Raw genomic sequence first — 23,339 nt, 5'->3', positions numbered from 1 at the left:
GGGGTTCGAACTCACTATCTCCCGAATACTGGATACTGGCCGCACTTAAGCGACTGCAGCTATCGAGCTCGGTAAACCATATTATTACTCGACTGTCGACAACACGAACAATTCGATGTATTGTTATTTCAATTTGAAAATGAAATAATATTACTACCAACATTCTAGTTCGTGCAAAAATATAATTCATAACAAATCAATGTCTCACTGCTGTGTTTGTAACAGTTCTAACAAAACATTCGAACGGGATTGTGGCGAAGTGACGTAGGGTACATATCGCGTAATATGTATTGTCCACATGAAATATTTAGTCGTTATGGGTGTGAAATTGTACTGTCGTGTCTATATTTCTTTATTAAAACAATTTAAACATATTCAAGATCAAGTTGATGTGCAACGAGACTGTCATATTGAGAAGTGATATACACTGACTGACAAAGCAAATGCAACACCAAGAAGGAGTGGTCAGAACTTTATGCCAATTGCAGGGTAGACTGACGTCACTGAGGTATGCTCATGATGTGAAATGCGCCGCTGTGCTGCGCACGTAGCGAACGATAAATGGGACACGGCGTTGGCGAATGGCCCACTTCGTACCGTGATTTCTCAGCCGACAGTCATTGTAGAACGTGTTGTCGTGTGCCACAGGACACGTGTATAGCTAAGAATGCCAGGCCGCCGTCAACGGAGGCATTTCCAGCAGACAGACGACTTTACGAGGGATATGGTGATCGGGCTGAGAAGGGCAGGTTGGTCGCTTCGTCAAATCGCAGCCGATACCCATAGGGATGTGTCCATGGTGCAGCGCCTGTGGCGAAGATGGTTGGCGCAGGGACATGTGGCACGTGCGAGGGGTCCAGGCGCAGCCCGAGTGACGTCAGCACGCGAGGATCGGCGCATCCGCCGCCAAGCGGTGGCAGCCCCGCACGCCACGTCAACCGCCATTCTTCAGCATGTGCAAGACACCCTGGCTGTTCCAATATCGACCAGAACAATTTCCCGTCGATTGGTTGAAGGAGGCCTGCACTCCCGGCGTCCGATCAGAAGACTACCATTGACTCCACAGCATAGACGTGCACGCCTGGCATGGTGCCGGGCTAGAGCGACTTGGATGAGGGAATGGCGGAACGTCGTGTTCTCCGATGAGTCACGCTTCTGTTCTGTCAGTGATAGTCACCGCAGACGAGTGTGGCGTCGGCGTGGAGAAAGGTCAAATCCGGCAGTAACTGTGGAGCGCCCTACCGCTAGACAACGCGGCATCATGGTTTGGGGCGCTATTGCGTATGATTCCACGTCACCTCTAGTGCGTATTCAAGGCACGTTAAATGCCCACCGCTACGTGCAGCATGTGCTGCGGCCGGTGGCACTCCCGTACCTTCAGGGGCTGCCCAATGCTCTGTTTCAGCAGGATAATGCCCGCCCACACACTGCTCGCATCTCCCAACAGGCTCTACGAGGTGTACAGATGCTTCCGTGGCCAGCGTACTCTCCGGATCTCTCACCAATCGAGCACGTGTGGGATCTCATTGGACGCCGTTTGCAAACTCTGCCCCAGCCTCGTACGGACGACCAACTGTGGCAAATGGTTGACAGAGAATGGAGAACCATCCCTCAGGACACCATCCGCACTCTTATTGACTCTGTACCTCGACGTGTTTCTGCGTGCATCGCCGCTCGCGGTGGTCCTACATTCTACTGAGTCGATGCCGTGCGCATTGTGTAACCTGCATATTGGTTTGAAATAAACATCAATTATTCGTCCGTGCCGTCTCTATTTTTTCCCCAACTTTCATCCCTTTCGAACCACTCCTTCTTGGTGTTGCATTTGCTCTGTCAGTCAGTGTATATACGGAAAGAGATCTACGTAAGTATTAGGGCGAATGTTATATCTATATTTGCACCACATAGAGTCCTGGGAGCTTCGATCGGAAGTCTCTATCATCACCATGGTGATCAGTATCCTCATCGATGAGTTCTAAATCATTTTCCACCAGTGGAGCAGTAGATGTGCTTGACTGGGGCTCCAGTAGCGCGGAACTCACCTCACGACGTTCAGACGCCTTAAATTTGAGAGGTTCCTGATGAGCCTTTTGACGCTCAACACTTGTGATTTTGGAATTCTTGGAATTCTGGTAAGTAATTCTACCCTCTGGAAAGATATTTCAATAATTTCGGAGCCATTTAGGGTCCATGTGCCTCGACATTTTGGGAAAGAAAGATACTTTTCTCACTTCCGCGCACCACAGTATTCTTAGTTGTTATCTATTCGATTTCGTTTCCATCGTATACATTTAGAAAGAACTTACTGACATATCGGACGACACCTCGCATGACACCCTACCACGTTGGAGTCCAGAGGTACACTAATTCTTAGCCGTGCGGCATGGCGAATTTAGTACCTCAAAATTGCGCTGTTATTGCCAGCCCGAGACCAGGTTCTTGTTGCTAGATAGATTGGTCCTTCATCTTTAAAATGAGATCTTTCTTTCTTTCTTTATCTGTTTACCCTCCAGGGTTGGTTTTTTCCTCGGACTCAGCGAGGGATCCCACCTCTACCGCCTCAAGGGCGGTGTCCTGGAGCGTGAGGCATTGGGTCTGGGGATACAACTGGGGAGAATGTTCAGTACCACGCCCAGGCGGCCTCACCTGCTATGTTAAACAGGGGCCTTGGTGGGGTATGGGAAGATTGGAAAAGATCGACAAGGAAGTGGGAAGGAAGTGGCCGTGGCCTTAAGTTAGGTACCATCCCAGCACTTTCCTGGAGGAGAAGTGGGAAACCACGGAAAACCACTTCCAGGATGGCTGAGGTGGGAATCGAACCCAGCTGTGAGGTTACATCCGGAAGATAGTGTGTTCGAATCCGACTGTCGGCAGCCATGAAGATGGTTTTCCGTGGTTTCCCATTTTCACACTAGTCAAATGCTGGGGCTGTACCTTAATTAAGGCCACGGCCGCTTCCTTCCAACTCCTAGGCCTTTCCTATCCCATCGTCGCCATAAGACCTATCTGTGTCGGTGCGACGTAAAACAACTAGCAAAAAAATCTTTCCATCCGCCTACAAGACCCCAGTTCAGCTTAACAGGTGAGGCGTGGGTTGTCGACTACGGGGCGCGTAGCTGAGTCCTGCATTGCATCTACTTAATCATATCAGGCTCCTTACTTTTATCTATACCGAGCTCGATAGCTGCAGTCGCTTCAGTGCGGCCAGTATCCAGTATTCGGGAGATAGTAGGTTCGAACCCCACTGTCGGCAGCCCTGAAAATGGTTTTCCGTGGTTTCCCATTTTCACACCAGGCAAATGCTGGGGCTGTACCTTAATTAAGGCCACGGCCGCTTCCTTCCCACTCCCAGCTCTTCCCTGTCCCATCGTCGCCATAAGACCTATCTGTGTCGGTGCGACGTAAAGCAACTAGCACTTTTATCTATTCTACCTAACCTCCCTTTGTCAACTCTTGCTTTTTTCTGACATCGACAGTATTAGAGCATTCAAGGTCTAGGGAGTCTTTCATGGCCCTTGTCCTTCGTTAGCAAAAATCCTCATTTTTAAAGAAACGGAAAAGAAAGAAAGAAAGAAAGAAGGAAAGGAAGAAAGAAAGAAAGAAAGAAAGAGAAAGAAAGAAACACTATTATTATTATTATTATTATTATTATTATTATTATTATTATTATTATTATTATTATTATTATTATTATTATTATTATTATTATTATTATAGGACTATACACAAAATAAGTACAATGTGCTTGATTGGTTTCCGTGGTTTTGCAATTCTCAAACAACCCTGGTGGGTAAACAGATTGAAAGAAGGATTATTATTCTGTGTAGCGAGAGAGTACTTATCGTTAGTATAAGTGTAGCGAGAAGAAGAATGGACAACCATTACACTTACTATCAACGAAATGTGAGCTTAACTATGCGCGCGAAGGGCCTTGCATATTGCTCGTCATCTGGAAGAGACCTGTACTTGTGTGTGTTTTTTTGTTTTTGTTTTTTTTTTACTGTTACTAAATGACCGGCTCCATGGCTAAATGGTTAGCGTGCAGATCTTTGGCCACAGGGGTCCCGGGTTCGATTCCCAGCAAGGTCGAGAATTTTAACTATCATTGGTTAATTTCGCTGGCACGGAGGCTGGGTGTATGTGTCGTCTTCATTATCATTTCATACAACGTTGAATACCGTAGCGAAACACGGGTACATTTGCTAGTTTTATATAAAAGAACTAGTGGCAAATGCCTTTTGTTGGTAGTACACGTGTTTGGTCATACTTTCCATTTTTGGGTCATATTTAGCTATTTTGAGAGTATATTTGCATGCATACTTCTTCGATTTTTAGAGGTCTTAAACATCCGAACCCTTATTATTATTATTATTATCATTATTATTATTATTATTATTATTATTATTATTATTATTATTATTATTATTATTAATTGTGAGATTTGGCCAGCTGTGGACCACGCGAAATAACTTCATATTATTTTCCTCTGCTTGCCTGTCTGTCTTACCAGTATTTTTTCATTCTTTCACTACGTTCCTTCTTCCTGTCTCCGTCCAGACCGAGGCTGACGAGAAAGACAGGCCGCGGCGCGCACGTCATACACTGAATATCACGTGACTCAGCCGGTCTTACTGTAGAGAATGCATCCCCAGGCTCACGCGAGAGACTATCGTAGCGTGGTAAATAAAATACATTTTAGCGCATTTCAACCTACTGAAAGAACACTACTGAACTACAGATCAAATGAAATATGGTGTCTCTTACTATCCTTGGTTGAAGAAAAACTAAAAATCTTACTGAGGTAAAGATATGCACACTCAGATAATGTTAATGGTTAATGTACAATTAAGCCTATGTGTACAATAACATTCCTATCCAGGATCAAAGGTAGGCCTGTTGTAAGCTATTTACAACGTGGTTTCAGCATCATATTTAATACTTAAATTATGCTCCCTTCCTGAAAGTTATCTTGGAACCACCCTATTCAGTTAGAAAGTAAATGAAACACAGTGTCTCTTACTAGCTTTGGATGACAAATCTCTTACTGCAGTATAGATATGCACACTCAGTTACATAAAATGTTGCTAATGAAACTGGTTAATGTGTATTACAGCCCAACATTTATGAATGAAGTGAAGAACGTTGAGGTTATATATACATTTTTGTAAATAAATACTTTTTTTACACTTCCGCACACAACATTATAAATGTAAGGAACTGTTGCGCAACACCAGCATATTCACATAAACAACAAATCTATATTATTTCCTTCCATAATCCACAATAAACTAGCAATAAAACCGCAATAACACATGTAATAACCTGCTTCACTCTACCATTACTGGAACTGGTCTCGTCACGTGACTTTAACGGGCCATGGCCTGTCTTTCTCGTCGGCCTCGGTCCAGACTAATTTCCTTTGCTTCTTCTCTTTCTCGTGGAACCCCTAAACTCCTTAATCTTTTTTCTGAAAATTACTCTAAATAATATTTATTTCCTTGTGATACCCAGCCCAGCCATACCCTGTTTAGCTTCGATGAACCATTGGATTTGTGCTTCGTGATTTTTTATCGAAATGATCAAATAATATTATATTTATTAACCTCGTTATTATTACTATTATTAGCAGTATTATAATTGTTATTAAAATACATTGCGATAACGCGATATCCCGGTGGCAATTCTTAGTTGAAAAATATACCAATATTATTATAACACACATTACAACAACAAAAGGTACAACTGGAAGAATTACATGGAAACAAAATATATTAAGAGAATCTATATCCCAGTGGCGGCGCGTGACTTTCATCCCTGGGGGTTCAAAAGAAGAAAAAATTACCTCCCCCCCAACCTCTCCACTCCCCCTCTCAGTCAGCTTCTCTTCCATCGTGGGCCGTAACCTCCTAAACTAAGATGACATAAGTTCTAGAAATGTGATCAAATACGAGAGGAGCAGAAAATCGGTAGGCCTACATGCCGAGTTTTACCACATGCAAAATAAGAAATAACTGCTTCATTGAAGTGCACAGAGTCTCGAACAAAGTAACTTTCAATTGACAACATAGCAAGAGCAATAAGTCTATCCTCGGTCATTGTGCTGCGCTAGAAAGTCTTTATTCTCTTCAGGGTAGAGAAACACCTTTCTGCTTCCGATGTCATGGGAATAGTAACAACTATATTTAAATGTTTTCATTGGTATTACCTTGCCGCTATTCTTTGCCTCAATGATTTTTGAGTTTTCTCTCCAAAAGGTAATTATTCCAAAGAAGGCAAATGAATAGATGTTTAGTAAGTAATGATGTATTTGAGACAAGATATTAATTGGAATTTGACAGTTTAATGTGACTTTTGGTAGTAACGATGCTTTTCAACACTAGCGCTAGTTACGTGCACTACTCTCTGTTGCCTAGTCAAATTCCCGTAAGGCCAACAGATGGCAGGCACATACCCCAACCCCAACAACACGACTAGCTAGTCTTGAGACAGTGGCCTATTGCGCATGCGTAAAGAACAGAGATCCGTTTCTGCGATATCCTGGTCTTGCCTTAGTGCTGACTTTCGTCCCCCCGCACCTCGCTACTCCCTTCGCCTATGTACGGACGGAGAGATCGACTTTGCAAGGGGGTTCATTCCAGACAAGTATCCAGCCACAGACCTTGCGCAGCTCACATGAATTGAAAGCCAGTACGAGTATATTACGGATAGAGAGACTTAGCAAGAGCTTCGAGATTGACAAGGAAGTTATGAAAATTACGTAGTTGAGTACAGTTTGATATAAACTGGAGGTTCATTGCTCCATTGCGCTATACCAGAAACCGCCACTGCTATATCCAAACAAGACGTTAAATGAAAGCGAAAGAAGAGGACAAAAACAATCATAGAAAAACTAAACACTCACAAAATAAAATATTACTTATGGGTATGTTAAAATAATTGCAATCAATCACATAGGAATTCACACAAAATGTACAAAATACAACTTTAAAGAAGTCCCAGTACAAGTAGCGCAAATAATAATTACTACACATTCGCGCATAAACTCGCTCAGAACTTAATCCAAATCCTTAACACTACGATTGACTGTAGCTGAGTGGTACAATGACTTACTATTAGCTTAACATTGTATTTATAACACCATCACATAGAAATTTATACAAAACAATTGGTATATTGCAAGTTTTCCTTGAACCATCCAACATTTGTTATATTATTGTTTCACATTTTTTTCTCATTGTCTTTTTGTTTACAAATATTAATAATAAAGTTAACAAGGGTACGTAAAGTTAGGAGAGTTCAATCTGGTGTCGAATTTTATTACCAAAAGAGCTAAGTATCAAGACATTAAATGGATTTGTTATATTCTACTATTTTTCTTTCTTGCTCTCTTTTATTTTAGGCCTGTAGAAGATCTCACTCGTTAGAAAATGTTCCAATGCAAATCACCTAACATGTTAAGCACATTTTAGATTCAGTTGATCATTCCAACGTTTTGCTTGTGAATTTCAGCCTATTACCCGCCAAGCGTGAAATCCATGCTGTACGTTAGAAAGTTGTATAAGAAACGAAGTTCTATTTAAGTTCAAAGTTAGATTAATAAAGCTGCATAGAAAACGAATTTCTATATTAAGTCCAAAATTAAAATATTTTCTTACTAAATTGTCTACATCAATTGCTGTATTTATCAATATACCTACATTTTCCATTATGTTTTGAGAGAAAACACAGAATCAAATAGCATACGGGACATTTCAAGTCAAATCGGAATAAATACTGAAAAATATTTTCGCGTTTTAATTACGAACATTTAAAAATAGATACAGAAAAGCGTCAAAATTAAGATTATTGTAGAAAAGATGTCTTAACTGTAATAGCACTTACAAAGAGGTCAGTATAATGATAGTATCATAGTATAATATCATTTTTTCGCAAATTACGAAGCTCTTATTTCAATTATACTTATATCATTTAATGAGTTTTTATCTTCACATGCTCTGCATATAGGTTTTTTAATGAGAGGTAAAGCATGTGGGGTTCGAATCCCACTTTCAGTCTTGAAGATGGTTTTCCATGGTTTCCAATTTTCACACCAGGCAAACGCTGGGGCTATACCTTAAATAAGGCCTCGGCTGCTTCCTTCCCACTCCTAGCCCTGTCCTATCCCATCGTCGCCATAAGACCTATATGTGACGGTGCGACGTAAAGCAAATTCTTCTTCTTCTTCTTCTTCTTCTTCTTCTTTCGGTGCCTATCCGTTTCGGATGTTGGCGATCATGATGGCTATTTTCGTCTTGTTTGTGGCAGAGCGGAACAGTTCAACTGATGACATATTGCACCAGCCTCTAAGATTGTCAAGCCAAGATATTCTTCTTTAAAGCAAATTGTAAAAATAAATCATGTGCTTAGTTCACAATATTTGCTAAGATAATAATCAAAATTTCATTTTTATTTTTATCCCAAACTGGAAAAAAATACATGAAATGATACATGTTCCTAGTTTCTGCAGTTAAATAAATCTATGTTGTCAATTTTATGGGGTCATGAATGATATACGAATACAAAATTAATAAAGAATTATTGTGAAGATATTGAGCTTCCACAAGACGCATATAGCTACTCATCAAACGTGTAGTAATGCAGCACTGGTTTTGATGAAGTGTAGGGTGGCATGAAGTTAAGACGGGAGTTTCGAAAATTGAACAAATAAATTCACCCCCGAATGTTTGTAAGCACAGTCCGCCTGCTACTTTGAAGAAGAAACCATAGTGACTCAAGATATATTTTACATGCGGGGAGTAGGTAAAATTTAATAAATATGTTTCCAGACAAAGAATAAATAACTAAATACTTAAAACAGTTATTATTATAATATATACCTCTTTACAAATCTGAATAAACGTACTTCATATCTTTAAGACATTGTTCATAATATTTCTAGAAAGTGTTGACTGTCATAAATACATATTATATTCAAAATGTAATATACCGTAATGAAGACTATTGAACAGACGAAGCCGATATTGTGCAGATATTAATATCTTCAACAAACCTCATGTTTCTAAGATCATTTAAAACATTAAAAACATTCGTTTTTGCTGTCTGATATCACATACAATTCCCATAACAGCCAAATGTTTTAAGTACGATGTTCCCTGCCTCACCTGCAGTTTAATGTTCACATTGAAAGTACAGCACTACATTCTATGTACTTCAGTAAAAACAAGGTGGAAGACAATGGGTACCCATTCCACCTTGAAGTGTTGTGTTCTCCGAATGCAGCACTTATGAATGTGATGTCCAGGATTAGTTTCCACGTGGCATCTATACTAGAGCTCGTCAGATATTTGGAGAAGGCAGTAGATCGTTCACCAGTACTCCTTGATCTGAAATATACGGATAGGCAATATAGTACGCTGTAACTGCTCCAGTAAATCATGAAATGAAAGACTTATGTAAACATTCTACATTTTACCCGAACGAGCGAACACACGCTTCACAATAAGGCTGGGAATTTCATAAGTGGAATTCCACCTCTGAAAGGAACATTCTCTAATATGAATGGGTTTTCATTCGCCAGGTTTTATCAGTTTTATCAGTCCCATCGCATTCTGAGATTGGATATCAAGACATATGTTCAAATCCCAAGAAATCATTCTCCGTCATGTATACAAACATACACACATACATAAAATTCCTGAATTTTATTTAGCCATTTCAATCGGAAACCATATTTTGGTCATACATACATACATACATACATACATACATACATACATACATACATACATACATATAACGTGCTTGAGTTACATACGGTCAGTAAATTAGGTGTCCAGAGAGGTTGCCGACACATCGGGAATTTCGACAGAAAATCTACTTTCAGAAGCGCTCGTTACTTTAGGCCACACAACTTACTGACCAGTACGTACATGAAACACGTGCTGCATACATTTTCATTATAGACTGCTATGTCTTTCAGCGTTCAGTCTTCAAGTCTCTGTGAATTAACTATAAGTCCCTAAAATGCTCTATTTGCTACAAAGGATCAAGATTAGTTTTACACCTCTTATCATACTATAATTTTCTTAAAACCTGAGTCTAACTATCGTCACCTTTGTCTCACTCTGCCCCTCTTTCGCTCCATGACCGAGTCCATTATTCTTCTAAATAACTTATCCTCGTCCATTCACCTCGCATGACCCTACCTACAAAGCCAGTTCATGCGTACAGCTTCACCCATCGAGTTCATTCCTTACAGATTATATCTCCCCATTCCGAGTAACTTCCTGCCACTGTTCCCACCTATTTATATTATGCTCGCTAATTTCATGTGTGTTACTTCTAACTTATGAATAAAATATCCTGATCCCACCCATCTTTCACTCCCGTACAGCAAAGTCGGACTGAAAACAGACCGGTGTAGTTTCGTTCGGGAACTAACTTCTTTTTGACGGAATACTGTTGAGCACAACTGCTATCTCATTGTGTTAGCTTTATTGCACATTGAATCAATTTCACTTATTATACTACCATCCTGGAAGAATGCTCATCCTAAAAATATGATATGATCTACCTGTTCCAGTTTTGTACGATCTGATATTGAGTCCTGGCATCCCTTTAATCTTGGAAGTGCTTTCTCATCCTACTCGCTGCACCAATTTTCAGGTTCGAAGATATTAGATTGCAGGTTTTCTGTACAACCTACCATTAAGACCAAGTCGTCAACACAGGTCAGACTGCTTACTACATCCTTCCCTGTCACGTTATACTTTTCAGTAGCTGATTCACGTAAGAGTACAATCTTGTTTAACCCCCGTTACTTCTTTGAACCAAGAACTCATTTTACTATCGATTCTCACTGCGACCTGCTTGTCAGCATACATATCTTTGATTGTCTGCAATAATGTACCCCTAATTCCATAATTACCCATATGGATAACATACTCTGCCATATGCCTTTTTCTAGACCTAAGAAGCATAAATATAACTCTCCAATCCTCTCGTCGAATATTGATGTGTGGTCTGAAACTACACTAGTTTTCATCCAACTTTCTCTCAACCATTGATCGCACCCTCCTTTCCAAAATTCCAGTGAACACCTTTCCTGGTATACTGATCAATGAAATACCTTCATAGATGTTGCAAACCTTCATGTTCCCTTGCTAACAGATAGGTGCAATCATACTGTACCTTGTTAACATTCCATGCCCAACTTATTCCTCTCTGAAAGCCATTCATCCCTGCCTTTACACTATATATCGCAATTTCAGGTCTACGTTCATCTATCAGTGCAGCTTTATGGCAGTGTAGTTTATCCTTTCCACTTTTTCGAGCGTAATTCCAATGACATCATTGTTCTCCTCGGTCGTTCCGGACTTCAGTAGGAAAATTTTCTTGTAGGTTCAGAAGATTTTCAAAATTTTCTTTCCATCTGTGTAGTGATTCCCTGTTATCTACAATACGTTAATCTGATTTACTCAAGTCTCTATTAATTTTTATTTTACATCCCTTTCTATGATTCGCTTTTACAGGCGAGAAAGGTTTCTATGCCACTGACCAAGCCTTTCCAGGTTATTACCGAAACATTCCCAACAGATTCCCTAACAGATTTCCTGAATTCGAAGACGATTACGGTATAGACTACCTCCCATGAGTAACAGTGAATAGTATGATGCTTGGAAAAAGATTTCGTAACTGACTGACTTAAGCTCATCCGTTTATCTGTCAGAATGTTCTTAAACACAGAAAATTATTTTTCTACGTCACAAGAAGTGACAGCTGCATACTCAAATGAAGACATTTGGGACAAAGTGAGGTCAAACTGTACGTATTTTGCATTTTCACCACAAGTATTTTACAAGCTTGCAGAATTCAAAATCAGAATTTGAACGAATGACTTTGTTCAGTCCATCTCTAGCTGCCGCAGCTGCCCTGCGATGATTGCAGACACACTTGAACGTCTTCAATAACTGCTATATATTCGACAGGGGTAGACCTACCAAAGACTTTAATATTACTTATCTAGACTCACAGAGCGCGCTGATGCTAAGCGGAATATTGAACACTTTCGCGCATCGCCATGTTGCGGGCGCTTCAGCTTCGAATGCATGGCTAGCATGTGGTAATGTTTACAGACCCTTGAATGTTTTCGATTTGAATCATGCCTGTTAGTGGATCTGGTTTGGTATTATATGTGACGGAGTGATAATATATTGTCAAATATTTTCAAGGAATGTGGGAGCTGATACATTACGTTAGTTAAACTGATCGGCAATATTAGGCCTAAAGTTAGGCATTACCTGTGGAATGGAAAGATATTCACGAGGGTGAATTTTTGTGCAGCCTTCATTTGTACAGACTGCTATCAGAAGGGATCTGGTTTCTTTTCACATGTGAGCAGAAATTTGATATACCTGGGCCTAGAATCCGTAAGATATGATTGATTCAACTTGATAAAACCTTCTAATATTAGGGTAAGCTATCGCTTTAAATTATCAATTATCTGAAAAATGATTTATTAGTATCGTATGTCTTAATTTATCATATTTTTCCCACTTGCTTTATAATAAAAGAATACAATTGTTAATACGCTATTCCAGAAAAATCTGACAATATAAAGTCTAAACAAAGCTCATTAGTCATTACAATCTTGTCAATCCTAGTCTGCATTAGAAAACGCTAATCAAATTAACTTTTCACTATGATATTAATTTTGTTTGTTTGCAAGTGCTTTACTTTCAATTTCATTTTATTTTCTTTCTGGTGTAAATCATGGTGCTCATGTTAGAGAAAAATTAGAACGCAATTTTTATGTGCTCAGATAATGTTAATTCAGAATGAGTTTGTAAAAGCAGTAATATTTAAGAAGATAATATTATGAGGAGGGTTTTACATCTTAAATGATAACATTCTTACTTAAGCCTAACCGGGCGAGTTGGCCGTGCGGTTAGGACCGCACAGCTGTGAGCTTGCATCCGGGAAATAGTGGGTTCGAACCCACTGTGGGCAGCCCTGAAGATGGTTTTCCGTGGTTACCGATTTTCACACCAGGCAAATACCGGGGCTGTACTTGTAATTAAAGCCACGGGCTCTTCCTTCCCATTCCTAGGCCTTTTCTATCCCATCGTCGCCATAAGACGTAAAGCAAATAGTAAAAAATAAAACTTAAGCCTAAACCACGCAGAGAAACTCAAACTAACACTAGACATTAATTTCATTTTAAGAAATATACAATAGAAGACTAGCACCATTGTAACGAATGTCAGGCAGCATTTACCTAAATTCAAATCACACAAACATGATCATTTAACTTCTACTCATCCAATTACGTTATATCATATCCAAACCAAACCAAACCCCATGGCACAACAGGCCCGGAAGTCATGGCCTACCAAGCGACCGCTGCTCAGCTTGAAGGCCTGCAGATTACGAGGTGTCATGTGGTCAGCACGGCGAATCCTCTCGGCCGTTATGTCACCGTCAGATAGCTCCGCAATTGTAATCACGTATGCTGAATGAACCTCGAAGCAGCACTCAGATCCAGGTACAAATCTTTGACCTGGCCGGGGATTGAACCCGGAGCCTCCGGGTAAGAAATAGACACGCTACCCCTACACCGCAGAGACGGCACTTCATATTCAGAAAATGTTAAAGCATGTATCTGATTGTTTTAGAAAGATTTCTGCAGTCATGTACTTTTTAAACAATCTATTCAGTTAATTGAGTAAAACTTGCTGCAATGACTCATCTGAGAGGAATCATAAGCTATGTACCTTTCATAGAAAGATTGTATTTCACAAGTTTCCTTTTTGTTGATATTGAAGATTATTGTTATCGGTACAGGAGTTTGTAAATATTTAATTTATGTGTTCTCCAGTCTGCTGAGAGACAGGTAATTTTTATCTCACGATATGTAATCATACTTAAGTTGTAGACCGCTTTTTGAACATGTCTTCACATTTTCAATGAAGCTAAATAATTGTTGATCCTAGGTTTCTCAAGAGACAGATTGCCACGTGATTCTCGTCCTTTGAATCTGGTCTTTTTGCCATACGTACAATGTTCAATCACATCAGTTACAAACATGACCCTTATATTAAAGTGAGCGACATGATCATTTTCGAGGCACCGCTAGTGTATTTTTGTAGTAGTGTATATTTCAGTGTTCTAAATGTTTCTTTTTTAAGTGCGCCACCTATAGGCTATCCAAAGGATTTGTGTAGATTGTTCAGTTTTTATACAGAAGTATATTTTAATATTACCACAGTCTTGATATTATGTATATTGCGTGTGTACACGGTAGTCGGTGTAGGCCGTCATTAATTTTATAAGACGAATGTTTTGATGTGTGCGAAATGTAAGTTAAAGCATGAATAATTCCATACGATCTCCGCGTCAAGCTGAGGAGCGCCCGCAACATGGCGGTACGCGCATGGACATGTCTTCCCCAGTCACACGCTTCTGCGCAGCCAGCGGTGTGGGGCCTTGAGACCTACAGCTTCCAACTTCGTTATCGCAGCGGGCAGTTTGCTAAAACGTGATTTTATGTACATTATTAAGTCTTGCTGCACTTTATTTTCTATGAATTCCACTTGCGCACCTTTAATGCAAGCAGCGCCATCTACAGGAAAAAGTATCTGCGACCTAAAACCTAATTCAGTTGAGTGATATTAGGCCTGTCCGCCTCTGTGGTGTAGTGGTTAGCGTGATTAGCTGCCACCCCCGGAGGCCCGGGTTCGATTCCCAGCTCTGCCACGAAATTTGAAAAGTGGTACGAGGGCTGGAACGGGGTCCACTCAGCTTCGGGAGGCCAACTGAGTAGAGGTGGGTTCGATTCCCACCTCAGCCATCCTGGAAGTGGTTTTCTGTGGTTTCCCACTTCTCCTCCAGGCGAATGCCTGGATGGTACCTAACTTAAGGCCACGGCCGCTTCCTTCCGTCTTCCTTGCCTATCGCTTCCAATCTTCCCATCCCTCCACAAGGCCCCTGTTCAGCATAGCAGGTGAGGCCGCCTGGGCGAGGTACTGGTCATACTCCCCAGTTGTATCCCCCGACCAAGAGTCTGAAGCTCCAGGACACTGCCCTTGAGGCGGTAGAGGTGGGATCCCTCGCTAAGTCCGAGGGAAAAACCGAACCTGGAGGGTAAACAGATGATGATGATGATGATGATGATATTAGGCCTAATCAGTGGCATTAAGTTCATTGATGGTAAATTCAAAAATCATTAAGTTTAATATTTAACCTCTAACCAGATTAATGATTTCTTACCGGCTTAACTGCTTCAAAATGATTGTAGTAAAAGATTGCATTGAGCGATTTCACGTCGGTTGCATCGAGAGGTTATGTATTCGGATCTCACTGGCGTCCCCATGGCCATTTTTGTTCTATACTTAACATCTCTTCAACACATACTAAATATACGTAACACGACCTAATAGGTTGAAAGTCGATTTCGATTACAATGCGGTCATGAAAATTCAATGTGCATTGACTTGCCCACAACGGGTGACGTGCACGCACTCTACAGTGTGAGGGCGGTAGTGCCAGACCTGTCGCTTAGATCCTTTCCAACAGAACAAAGATGACCTAGGCCACCATAGCTCAATTGGTAGAACAACCGATCCAAGTGTAGTACCTTGTCAGCCAAGTAAATTCTCTCGCATGAATTACCCTTGTACAATTTTAGTGATGGTTTCCTAAACCCGTAGTGACTATCACATTGAAGTATATTATATTACTAGTAGTTCCAGTGGCTTCACCGCCTATATATTATAGTAACGTCGGTATAGTGGATGTCGAATCACCACATCGCAGAAGTTTCTGGAACCTTCGAAAATCTCTGAGAAGTGGAAGCCTTTATGAATCTACTCAGCAAGCCAGGAGAATTACGCCGGAGCACGATGGAGACAGGAATAAATAATGTGGAGCGGGCATATCATCTTTTACCGGCTCAACATACACCAACACCACCTCTCTCCTGAACTAGCCATCTGCTTCTGGGATCCGGCAATTACCATTGGACTACGATGAGGCAAACATCGTTGCACCATTCCCCCTACCACCTAGACCTCCTACTCAGAACGCCGCCTTCATGCCGATGAATATCAGAAGCTACGCCCAAGCTGCCAGGAACCTGGCCCTGGCACCCAACATCCGCAACCGCAGCGTGGTCCATCCGCCACCGCTGCCGCCAGCTCCATTTTCCGTCGTAAAGTTGGCGCACATCGATCCATATAAGGCAAACACCAGGGCAATATATCAAATTCTGACGCGGTTTACCCGCAATTATGGAGACTACAACATCGAGATAAAACATACCCGTGAGGGGTCGTTCAATATCACGACCAGTAAGCCATTCTACGCTCATCTCACACAAACCGTCGGCCTGGAGCATTTCGGCAAACACGTCAAGGCTTTAAACATCACCCAGCAAGCACCAACCTGGCGAGCAGCTCCTACCAGACCATCACCCATTCACTCCGTGGTGGCCTACGGAGTTGAACGAGATGGCGGCCCAGTTGCAGCTCGAGGGTCACCAAATCTACAAGGTTGTTCAAATCCGGAACCTACATGGACCAACTTCCCTCATCAGGATACTGTCGAGGGATATCACCACCTTGGACACCCTCCTGCTCGACGGTGTCGTGATCAACAGCCGTCGTCATCGCGTGGAGCCATCTCGCTCGGTGCCACCACAGAAGATCCGGCGTGAGCGGTGCCAGCACTTTGATCATCTCCCGGGAGCACCGTGCAATCACGCTGAGGTATGTGCGATTTGTAGCCAAGAGCACCCTACTCAAAGTTGCACGAATAAGGCTTCTCCTAAATGTTTCAGTTGTTCTGAAACCCAACCTTCATTCTCCTATAAGTGCAAGTCTTGTCCTGCTCCTGAACCATCCCACCCCAAATCTGTTATTCCTGTTATTTCGCAGGACCTCCCCACTTCCGCCCCCTACTCTACCCTCCCTATCCCTGTTCTGAGAACATCATTCGTTTTATAACGATGGTACTCCAGAACATTCTCCCGTTCCATCGCCCCCAAATCCTTAACCAGGTCCAGTTAGCCGCGCGATTGGTGTTTAACACACATATGGATGATGCATATGTGGGAAATAAAATGCATTTTGTATTTTTTCCTCTAAATGCCGTTCCATTACTAGGATAACATGTTAAAGGTATACCATACCAACCTTCAATCTCTTAACACCAGTCGTGCCCTTCTGGACCTTTCCCTTAATCTGTATGACCCGGATGTTTTTGTCTCAAATTAAACTTTCCTTACCCTCCTCCAACAGCCGCGTTTTCCTTCTTATACTTTTTACCGTGCTGACAGGCCTGACGAGGCTCGCGGTGGCGTAGATGTTGGCGTCAAACGAACTGTTACTAGTTCGTCATTCCCGCGTCCAGGATGGGTCACGTAAAAGAAATCCCGACCAGTCTCTCAGAGTTGTTTTACGTGGAATCAGAAGATAACGCCGATAGGGCGAGTAATATATTACCTGCCGGGTGACTTGATGGATGTCTCCTTCCGACGTATCAATCTTATATGATTACCCAATGATTCATTGCCTTAACTCTAAGGTATCTTATATTACTATGGTAAGCGATAAACAAGACTCAAGTAAAACTTAACCACTAATATTTGTTAAAATATAGAAAAATCTTGGAGGAGAAAAATGAAAATATGAAATTAAAATTCAAAATTAATAAATTGGTAAACATCTATTGGGTTACAGTTATTTGTCGATGATCACATTTTTCATCATTATCTTGTTAATCTTCATTGAAATGCACTAACCTTTATCATATCCACAATATTTGTACATAAAACTGAAAATATACGCAATTTGAATATGGGAAAAGTTTCGTTACATAAATTTATTCCATTGTTTTCTAGCTAACATTGTCTGTCCATTGCAAAATTCTTACTTCTCCTTAAGACTCTTCGTTAAAATGATATTGATCAAGTTTTAGGTTGGATTATCTCATGATATTTATTATTTCTTAGCATAAGTATCAGGAAAAGTGATAAGTTTCTCATGATCTTCAGCAAAACTTTGCTTTAAAAATCAATTAAAATTACAATAACATTCAAAAGCATTTCTTAAATTAGTCTTCATATATAAACTAGAGTAATCATTAGGCCTAGCAAGGTATACTGAATCTTAAATGAGCCAAAATTAATGAATATTCATGTGATCTCCCGTAAAATTAATTAAAGCATTAGGGAAATATCATTCTGGAAGATATTGCACGATATAACCTCATCTACATCCTTATATACAGTAGCAATCGTCTTTCATATCAATCTAAGAATGCCATAATCAATTTAAAGTAATGTTATTTTTCAGAAGAAATCGTACGTTACGATGTCCAAGTGCATGAATATTCGTTCTCATGCGGATATCTTTTGATTGCATGAAGGTAGTATAATATTCCATGAAGGTTAAAATCTGTCACAATCAACGTAACACACGGATTTTAGACAAAATACTATATTGTTCTATCACGAACACATATGATTCTAGCTTGCGTCAATCGATTCATTCCACATTTCAAATACTCAATCTCTTCTTTTATTTCATCATAGCACATATTCCTATTCAATTCATCTGTTATTTCTTTCATACGACAATTCTATATCTTCTTCAATATTCATGTTAATTCATGTTGTTGTTGTTTGAGTTATCAGTCCATAGACTGGTTTGATGCAGCTGTCCATGCCACCCTATCCTGTGCTAACCTTTTCATTTCTACGTAACTATTGCATCCTACATCTGCTCGAATCTGCTTGTCATATTCATACCTTGGTCTACCCCTACCGTTCTTACCAACTACACTTCCTTCAAAAACCAACTGAACAAGTCCTGGGTGTCTTAAGATGTGTCTTATCATTCTATCTCTTCTTCTCGTCAAATTTAGCCAAATCGATCTCCTCTCACCAATTCGATTCAGTATCTCTTCATTCGTGATTCGATCTATCCATCTCACCTTCAGCATTCTTCTGTAACACCACATTTCAAAAGCTTCTATTCTCTTTCTTTCAGAGCTAGTTATCGTCCATGTTTCACTTCCATACAATGCCACGCTCCACACGAAAGTTGTTTTACTACCCAAGTAACAATATTCATCTACTTCCTTTAAGACTTCGTTTCCTAATCTAATATTTCCTACATCACCTGCCTTCGTTCGACTGCACTCCATTACTTTTGTTTTGGACTTATTTATTTTCATCTTGTGCTCCTTACCCAGGACTTCATCCATACCATTCAGCAACTTCTCGAGATCTTCTGCAGTCTCAGATAAAATAACAATATCATCGGCAAATCTCAAGGTTTTGATTTCCTCTCCTTGGACTGTGATTCCCTTTCCAAATTTCTCTTTGATTTCCTTTACTGCCTGTTCTATGTAAACATTGAAAAGGAGAGGGGACAAACTGCAGCCTTGCCTCACTCCTTTCTGGATTGCTGCTTCTTTTTCAAAGCCCTCGATTCTTATCACTGCAGACTGATTTTTATACAGATTGTAGATAATTCTTCGTTCTCGGTATCTGATCCCTTTCATCTTCAGAATCATAAATAGCTTGGTCCAATCAACATTATCGAATGCCTTTTCTAGATCTACGAATGCCATGTACGTGGGCTTGTCCTTGATTCAATCCTCTAAGATCAGGCGTAAGGTCAGGGTTGCTTCACGTGTTCCTACATTTCTTCTGAAACCAAGTTGATATTCTCCCAACTCAGCTTCAACTTGTTTTTCCATTCTTCTGTAAATAATACGTGTTAAAATTTTGCAGGTATGAGATTCTAAACTAACGGTGCGGTAGTTTTCACACCTGTCAGCACCGGCTTTCTTGGGAATAGGCATAACAACATTCTGCCGAAAATCGGATGGGACTTCTCCTGTTTCATACATCTTGCACACTAAATGAAATAACCTTGCCATGCTGGTTTCTCCTAAGGCAGTCAGTAATTCAGAGGGAATATCGTCAACTCCAGGTGCCTTGTTCCTATTTAGGTCACTCACAGCTCTGTCAAACTCTGACCTCAAAATTGGGTCTCCCATTTCATCAGCATCAACAGCCTTTTCATGTTCCAGAACTAAATTATCTACATCTTTACCTTGATACAACTGCTGGATATGCTCCTGCCATCTTTCTGCTTTGTCTTCTTTCCCTAGAAGTGGCTTTCCATCTGAGCTCTTAATATTCATACACCTAGATTTCCTTTCTCCAAAGGTTTCCTTGATTTTCCTGTATGCAGCATCTACCTTTCCCAGGACCATACAACCTTCGACATCCTTGCACTTCTCCTTCAGCCATTCTTCCTTAGCTACCTTGCACTTTCTATCCACTTCATTCTTTAATCGCCTGTATTCTTTTCTGCCCTCTTCATTTCTAGCATTCTTGTATTTTCGTCGTTCATCAATCAGGTCTAGTATCTCCTGAGTTATCCACTGATTCTTAGTTGATCTTTTCTTCCTTTCAAACATTTCTTCAGCAGCCCTACTGACTTCATTTTTCATGACTCTCCACTCTTCCTCTATAGTGTTTCCTTCAGCCTTTTCATTTAGTCCTTGTGCAACATGTTCCTTGAAACAATCCCTCACACTCTTTTCTTTCAACTTGTCTAGATCCCATCTTTTTGCATTCTTTGCTTTCTTCAATTTCTTCAACTTCAGATGGCATTTCATGACCAACAAGTTGTGGTCAGAGTCCACGTCTGCTCCTGGGAAAGTTTTGCAATCCAACACCTGGTTTCTGAATCTCTGCCTAATCATAATGAAGTGTATTTGATACCTTCCAGTGTCTCCAGGTCTCGTCCACGTATACAGCCGTCGTTTGTGGTGTTAGAACCAAGTATTGGCAAGGACTAAATTATGATCAGTGCAGAATTCAACCAGCCGACTTCCTCTTTCGTTCCTTTGTCCCAATCCAAATTCTCCTACTGTACTACCTTCTCTTCCTTGGCCTACCACTGCATTCCAGTCTTCCATCACAATTAGATTCTCGTCACCTTTTACATATTGTATTAAATCTTCTATCTCCTCATATATTCTTTCAATTTCTTCATCATCCGCTGAACTAGTAGGCATATAGACCTGCACTATTGTGGTGGGCATTGGTTTGGTGTCTATCTTGACGACAAAAATTCTTTCACTATGCTGGTCGTAGTAGCTTACCCGCTGCCCTATTTTCTTATTCATTATTAAACCAACTCCTGCATTTCCCCTGTTTGATTTTGTGTTGATAATTTGGTAGTCGCCTGACCAAAAATCTTGTTCTTCCTGCCAACTACTTCACTTATACCAACTACATCTAACTTTAGCCTATCCATCTCCCTTTTCAGATTCTCTAACCTACCACATCGATTCAAACTTCTAACATTCCACGCTCCGACTCGCAGAGTGTCAGTATCCATCTTCCTGATGATCGCCCCCTCTCGTGTAGTCCCCACCCGGAGATCCGAATGGGGGACTAGTTTAACTCCGGAATATTTTACCCGGGAGGAAGCCATCATCAGTACATCATTCATACAGAGAGAGCTGCATGTCATCGGGAAGTAGTTGCGGCTGTAGTTTCCCGTTGCTTTCAGCCGTGTAGCAGTATCAACACAGCTAAGCCATGTTGAGTATTATTACAAGGCCATATCAGTCGATCTTCTAGACTGCCACCCTTGCAACTACCGAAAGGCTGCTACCCCCCTTTCGTTGAACCATTCGTTAGTCTGGTCTCTCAACAGATACCCATCCGATATGGTTGCACTTGCGGCTCGGCTATCTGCATCATTGGGACACGCAAGCCTCCCCGCCGCGGCAAGGTCACATGGTTCATATCACTTCTTATTATTCTCAACTCTTCACAATTAACCTCTCTTGACGCATATATAATTTTCTTCTTGTATATTCTCATCATCGGATCAATGTCTTCTCAAATCGTATCAATATATCTTCTGTCTGTTGACATTTCCATAACTTGTGATATCCTATCTTACAATAGCCATGTATTTCCTTCATGCCTTATCAACCTCTATCACCTATATTTATATTAACCTAACACTTGGAAACTATGGCGTCATAAAATACTCTTCTTGTCAAAACTTCTCATTTTCTATGACGTAACATTACTTGGTGAGAATATCCCATTTTTATTGAGAATGGGGTTTGGTTAAATTGCTTTAGAACACTATCTACTGTCTTCATATCGATCTACTGAGAAATCACTCGCGAGAATCTAACATATTTAAGCTTATTTTGAAGATTAAAACGACACAATAACAAGACTTTGATTACAAATGAACTACTCTAAATAACATTTACTAAACTACATGTTTTTATTTAAGAAACTTATCTCTTTTCCTTCGCTTCTGGGACGATTTATGTCTCGTTCATTCTGCGTTGTCGGGAGCGATCATCGTACTGCGTGGCTGGTTCTGCAGATGTCAACTGCGGTGTTGGCCCATCACGGTTCAGCTCAGGTCACTCCAGGTAGTCCGCCGTCCATCTTATAGATTCATCATCGTCTCGTCTTGCTCATTTACAGAAATGCAGAAAAACATATGTGAAATCAGCTGTTGCATGTGATTATAATCAAAGCCGTCTATTGTAACAATTATTATTCTTTTAAAACTTCTTTGCTTGGTTCCTAATTTTATCTCAGATTTCCAAAATGTCTGCTGCGAATTCATGTGCTTTATGGTATTTGCGTTTAAACTTTCTTGCGGTAATATTGTGTTGTCCCGAACTACTGCTTCTCTGGTTGATATTATGCACTTGGTGTCTTAGACTGGCCGACTTCCAATTCTCGTTGAATGTTTCAATTGGATATAACGCGTTTTATGAGTATATATTGATATATTAGGCGTTATTTTGACGTTTTCTTATAGCTAATATGTTCTTTCTCAAATTGTCTTCTTTTCTTGATACTTTTCTTTTGAATCAGCTTACAACTTATTCGAGCCACGTCTTCTCGCAAAGATAGTCAGCCATTTTCTTATCCTTTCTACAGTGTTGAGTTTCTTAACAATCCGAGTCCCCGGTTTTCGTCTTTCTCACGGCCATCATGATTATATAACTTTTGATATTGCATCGTTCTGAATTTCTATGACATATTACAAAGTCATTTATTCTGCTTAATTTCGCTGTGGGTAATTGCGTTTACTCCAACTCGACTGAAACTTCATTTTTGGAATAGTGTAATGGCACACTAGTAAACTCCATTTCCACACTGTTTCTAATAATTTTACTGAGTATCTCATAGTTGAAACTTTTCCTCCTAACCACCCTCCCATTACCTTTATAACATTTTATCCTCCCACCCCCCCTCGAACACCACCTCCGGT

The 23,339-nt window shown here is 40.6% G+C and overlaps 1 protein-coding gene across 3 annotated transcripts in view; it reads right to left on the bottom strand.

The window, feature by feature from the left end:
- The window catches only part of LOC136858159 (hemolymph lipopolysaccharide-binding protein), a 163,313-nt gene that overhangs the window by 68,101 nt on the left and 71,873 nt on the right, over positions 1 to 23,339 (bottom strand). For 2 of the 3 annotated variants that reach the window (XR_011017604.1, XR_011017605.1), the window contains exon 2: positions 8,688 to 9,383. The gene's annotated coding sequence lies outside the window, so the exon portion shown is untranslated. Of the gene's footprint in view, positions 1 to 8,687; positions 9,384 to 23,339 lie in introns of those variants that run through there. The other variant, XM_068225435.1, reaches the window with a different exon arrangement.

This window comes from Anabrus simplex, chromosome 1, assembly GCF_040414725.1.
Source record: "Anabrus simplex isolate iqAnaSimp1 chromosome 1, ASM4041472v1, whole genome shotgun sequence".
Lineage (NCBI taxonomy): Eukaryota > Metazoa > Arthropoda > Insecta > Orthoptera > Tettigoniidae > Anabrus > Anabrus simplex.
Note: the sequence above shows the minus strand (reverse complement) of the source record. Positions and strands in the feature narration are given on the sequence as shown.